A 6,194-nucleotide genomic window follows, 5' to 3' on the forward strand; every position below is an offset into this window, starting at 1 on the left:
CAAAACCATAAAACTTTTTACACATTCATCAGTATGTTTCGAAAGACCAAGGTTTTAACTAGCTTATTACACAAGCAGTTCAAGGTAAATCTGAAAGCTGACCGAATAATTCGCGGAAGAGAAAGTAAACAAAGAGAGGCTCTCTTTTGTAGGTTGGACCTATTGAAAAAAAAGTCTTCATTTGAGTCATATGTCCATTGGCGTGCTCAAGGGGGGCCCCCTAATGCTTTGGAATTTAAAAAAGGATTATTTAGTATTAATATAATGTTGAAAAGACATGTCAAAGGCATGTATGGCGGTTCTAGGAGGTATTACATGGAAAGCGAAAACAAGAGAAACTTTCTTCTAAAACATAACAGTAATATAATCTTAGAAGAATTATATAGATGTTATTTATTTGGATAAAAACTTATTCTACTGCTATCTTCTTTTCATTTTAACGACACTTAGAGGAGTAACTACGTTATATTTTTTTTATATACCTAAGAACCTACTGTAAAACGTGGCAAAATTTGGAGTATATCAAATATTGTCAAAGAATTTTTGCATGGATGATGATATTTTTATCATTTTCATTATATATTCAGCAAAATCGCTTTCTAGTGATAATGACTGTATTAAATAAGACTATATTATTGCAAACGAAGTTCAACACAACTGTTTGTTTAACTTCAGCTAAAAACTAACTGAAAATAGTAGATTTGGTGTGTATTGCACCAACTATAAAAAATACCTTTTTTGAAAATTTTATTCCGGAATTGAAAGATTAAAAGTTACATTATACGGCTAGATCCGGCAAAGTTGCTGAAGCAGTCTTACAAAACAAGTTTTCAGCTATACAAAAAATATTCGAACTCTTCCGATCTTGTCCGATCCACTAATCCCTAGCGATTTGAAAATATTGAAATTTTTACTAATTTGAGGTACACCAAAATGCTGTGGAAAAACAAATGTATTCACAAAGATCACCTAGAAATTACTAGTACAGTAAGATTCCGTTTTTGGCACGTTCCCTTTTTGGCATGCTCCCATTTTGGCACACTCCGATTTTGGCAACAAATGGGCTCCGTTTTTGGCAACATTCTTGTTGTAAATAATAAGTCTTTTAAAACTGTGCAAGAAATATTTTTTTTATATCAATTGACATCACATTTTACTTTATTTCCAAACATGGAAGTCATATTAACCCTCAAAGGGGCAATAATTTTTTTAATTTTGTTAAAATTGTCTCATAGTTTCAATTCATTACTGTGATAATTTGAGGTGTTTTTTCGCAATGTTGCTTAGAAACAGTGTTATGCATTTAAGCGTTAACTATATTGTACACTATTCGTGTTGTGTTTAATAATCACAATAAGTATAGAAATGTATTATTTATGTATAATGTAACTGGTAACTGTGTAACTAGTGTTTGACGGAATCAATTTTTATAAAAAGACCCAGAGCACTTTAAGAGTCAAGTAAGGAGGAATGCGCTACACTGCATAATAAGACTAGTTCTGGAGAAAATTTTCAATAGAACCTTAGTAACATTGCGAGCCTCTTTCTCTTTGGATTATTACGACGTCAATACAAAACTTGAGACTGAATTTTCAGTACATATCGAAAGCTGACCATGGTGCGTCCCAAAGACGTATTTGGGAATACAAAACTGATGGCCCCAAATAGTTTGGTTTAGCTTTGGAACATTTGCTAGTTTTTTTTTGGCGATTTTTTTTTCAAATGAATGGAATTAGGGTGGTCCTTGTGGTTGAGGTGTTCAAAGTATCGACTGTTTAGATGTGTGAATTTTACCTGAGAAATGCCCTACAATATAATAACACAAATGAATTGAAGCAAGTTTGCCAAATAAACAAGGCTATCTATAATGGTTAATCTGTTATGATTTTTTTAAATATTTAAAGTAGGGTGGCTCTTGAAAAATAGGGTAGCTTATATTATCTTTTGATGTGTTAATTTCTCGCAAATGCATTGTTATAGAGATTTTTAAAAAAAAATTTTGTAGCGCATTTTCACAATAGCACTAATGTTTCAATCCCTTTTGTTTGGATAGTTGCAAGTGATTTATACAGGTTTTCTTTAAACCTAAATATCTTCAAACATTGCAATTTGATTTTCAATCTATCAATTCCAATTGGAAGATCGACGATTAGTTAGTTATAGAGAACAAAATTTACGTATTTTTTAAAATAGCTATGGTTTTTAACAAAATTGTCCATTAATATTCACGAAAGAAAAGATAACAATCCCAGGAGCGAATGTCATGATAACATTTATCACACTTTGAAGCTTTTTTATTATTGCATTATTTGCGAAGATTTAGGAATAAAACATTTATTTCTAGATATATTTTTCATAAAAAAATGTTAAAATTCATTTTCTCAAGTATTTTTTTAAATGTCATGTAGCTCTATCTACATAAGTTATAAAGTATAAATGTCTTCAGTACATGTGTTAAAAATATCAAACAAACAACTTTGCCGAAGAAAGTTTTTTGATAGAACACCTCTGTCAAATGATAGAACTGATCTAGATCAGTTTCTACTTATCTAGATCAAAACCAAAGTTGTCAAAATAATTATCATTTCCATCTAAGATACTTTTCTAAAGACACTAATCCTCCAGGATATATACCCAAGGTGCTGGAAGTTTTGAGCGTCGAAAGTAGCATTTTACCACACCGTACGACGTCTGAATTTGATAAAATATTGAAAATCTAAAGTTTAAAGAAAAGGTTCCATTTTTGGCACGGTTCCGGTTTTGGCAACTGAAAAAAATAAAATTGTTGCCAAAAACGGAATCCTACTGTATTCGAAAGGATATAAAAAAATGGCCTCTACGCTGGTTTTTACCATTTTTTTGTTAACCATTTTTGTTAACGACCTATTGAGTCAATTTGTCAACAGTTGTTACGGCAGTCGGTTCCGACAGCATGAAGTAACAAGTTACTTTACGCTTGTCCGGACATGCTGTAGACACAGGTGATTCGCATTTCTAATGCCAAAAGACCCTGACTCCTACGGTAGCAGACAAAAAGTTAAGTCGCCGGTGAGCTCTAAGCGTGCATATATGATCCTTCCACGCTTTTCTAAACATTCTCCCTTCAACTCCTTGCTCTCCCTTGAGTACTATGGCTCTAAGTATTGAAAAATATACTTCACCTTCCAGTCCCTTGCTAATTAAATGCCGTAACAACTGTTGACAAATCTACACTGGTAGGTGGGTAGATGCCAAATTGTTCCAAAAACTAGTAATTGTTTATTTTTAGTTCATATCAAGGCATAATAAAAACAATTGCAGCAGCAAATAATTTTGGCCAGGATTCGACCCCAATTACTCCTCTGTGCGACATTAAATTAGCTAGAAATTACTAAGTAGGAAAAGTTTAAAAAAATTAGTTATGAAAGGATTTGGAATATACAGATAGGAAAGCTGTCGGTTCTCTTGGTAAAGAGGGACGACTCTGCTGTTCCCGTGAAACATGGTAGATTTAAGCAATTCGTAGTAACACTGCCTAAGCACGACTCCTACCAGCAGAAGATAAAAAATTAGTCCGGAAGCTTCTAAGCCTGTTCCTACCCATGTAACAATTGAGGTTTTATAGCACGCCACAAGTGCAATCTTAGTTAAATAGTGAATGCCAAAAAATAAATGTTTAAATGTCTTATTTCATGGAAAGTATGAGATATATAAATCCGCCTTTAGGACAAAAGGTTTTGGGGAACGATCAACAAGAGATTGCTTGATCACTGATCAGTGATCACAACGTAGCAGCACGTTCATAAGGTGATCAGTTCAGCAGTCACATGACTATCGGATAACACACGAGGAAACTGGTTTGATGTGGAGTGCCAACGAGCAACAGATGAGAAAAATCAGACTAGGAGCTGTAGTGTAGTGTGCTGAAAGCCGCTGAAAAGGACGATGACGACAGGCGCGCATAAGGCTTGATAATTATGGTTTAGCATGCTAGAGACAGTTTAAAATAATATTCAGTTTTGGGCATGTAGAGCGCAGGAGACTCGTTAAAGTGATCAGTAGACAACCTATAAGGCGTCGTCGACTTTTGGGGAAAGCGTTGCTCTCACTGGAGGTATGCAATCGAGGAAAATAAGTGTGTGGAGCGTGACTGGAAAGTGGCTCCCTGGAAATATCTAATGCATTCAACCATGGTTAGCATTAAATACCCAATCGCTGTAAATAGTACATGTTTACGAAAAAAATTGATTTCTTACCTAACTATGCTTTCTAAATGCATTTTGGACCACTCAAAAAACCTCGAAAAGTGTTATTAAATGTTTTCCTACAGAAAGAAAATTTTCTATTTTCTACTTGATTCTCGGAGTTGCTCAGAAGCTGTTTTTGTTTGTCATCATTTTTCTTATAAATCCATTAGAGATTCACCCAATACCTTAAATAGAGTTTTTTTTAAATTGAAAAAGTAATTTTAGGTGAAAATCTAGGTCAGAATTCACATACTGAAAAAAATTGATATCATAAAATGAAGTTAACAAAGTTTTAAAGTAAAATAATTTTATTTTAAACTTAAAAACCTATAGTGAAAAAAAGTCAGTGGGCCATTATCCATTACCAAATCCTGACAAGATAGAAAGAGAAACAATGTATTACAATATATCTGATTACTCAAATTCAATTTTTGTTTTTTTATATCTCATAATGAATTTTTTATGGATTTCTCAACCTTTCGAGCTCAGCTCATAGTACTTTTTATTGATTTTATTTATGTTTTGTAAAACTTTTCATTGAAACATTCTTGAGTTTTGGATGTTCAGGAAAAATTTAATTGGTATTAAATAATGTAGCTTTATAGCAGGCGGCCTATTAAAATTGAAATAGGTCGTATGTTGAGATCCACTCTGATTTTTTAACAAAATTGAAAATTTAGAAAAAAAAAATCCAAGTTAGAAACATTTGAAACTCTACGAATATAGAATCGTTATGGGTCTTCTTTTCCGGTATAGTGCTCTTTGTGACCGGTTCTGTAAACTGCAATTTGCTTGCAATGAAATGCAAAATCTTTGAAAAAGCTTATGTTTTCATAAATTGTTACGCGATGGAAAAATAGAGAATTAGTTCTGCACAAAAGAAATGAAAACCCGAGTATGATGATCACAATGGCCAAACCTGTATATGTGCAGTACAAACAGATTTCATGTAATTTTTGTCTGCTGTCCTGAAGGTGCCATTGTTTTGTCGAAGCGGTGTCATCGTTTTCGTATAGGGCAATCGAGCTGGACCGTAAAGCAAAACATTATGGCCAAAATCCCGGGTCTGAAAGATGTATGGTCAGGATATGAACAAATTCAATAAATGCATCTGAAAGAGTAATGAAAATTTGATTTAAAACAGCTTCCGGGAAAGAAGCTTTATGTTGCTAAAGATCACAAATTTCCAAGAAGTATAAAATTGTTGTTGCAGACAAGTTTGCCGGAAAAAGTGTATGATCTGGGAGTAAATTTGCAGTTATGGCCGTAAGACTCCGATTTTCATCACAACCTACAATATGAACCGAGTTATACATCTACGATAGTCTTAAAACATCTAGTGATTAATTAGGTCCCGCCCAAGTTTTTGCCAGATTTGGCGAATAGCTACTACAGTAAGAATGTGCAATTGCAGTACCGGGATAATGACGTCAACGTCCTTGAAAATAGGATATACTCCCCAAACTGCCCGGAATTCCACCCAATCCAAATCTATACACTATATAAATATACAAAATCGAAACATGGCTAAGGATGCTAATTCAATAACCAGATACTGAAAAAAAGCAGCCAGAGGTGTTGACCAGCAGCTTGTTGTAGTATACGGGGATGATGATGGTCTGAGAGGGTGGGGGTGAGAGAGGGCTGGGGATTGAGAGGTAGGAAGTGAAGGGGTAGATGGAGGATTCAAAACCGAACTTCATATTATACCTTCCATTTGAGACTAGGTTAGTGAAATTTAGTCCTGGATCTCCAGGACTTCGGGACCAACGATAGTGGACAATACATTCCAATAATTTTTGATTCTCCATCAGTGATCTAGGCATGCGAATCGAAGTAAATAGTATTTCAATAGATTTTAAACCTATGAGGTATTACAATTGTACCGGTTTATATGAGAAATTTCTATGTGACCGCAATTACCAACCTGTAACCCCGGAACCAAAAGTCAGAACTGAATGAAATTCA

This window comes from Topomyia yanbarensis, chromosome 2 (assembly GCF_030247195.1).
Source record: "Topomyia yanbarensis strain Yona2022 chromosome 2, ASM3024719v1, whole genome shotgun sequence".
In the NCBI taxonomy this organism is placed as follows: Eukaryota; Metazoa; Arthropoda; class Insecta; order Diptera; family Culicidae; genus Topomyia; species Topomyia yanbarensis.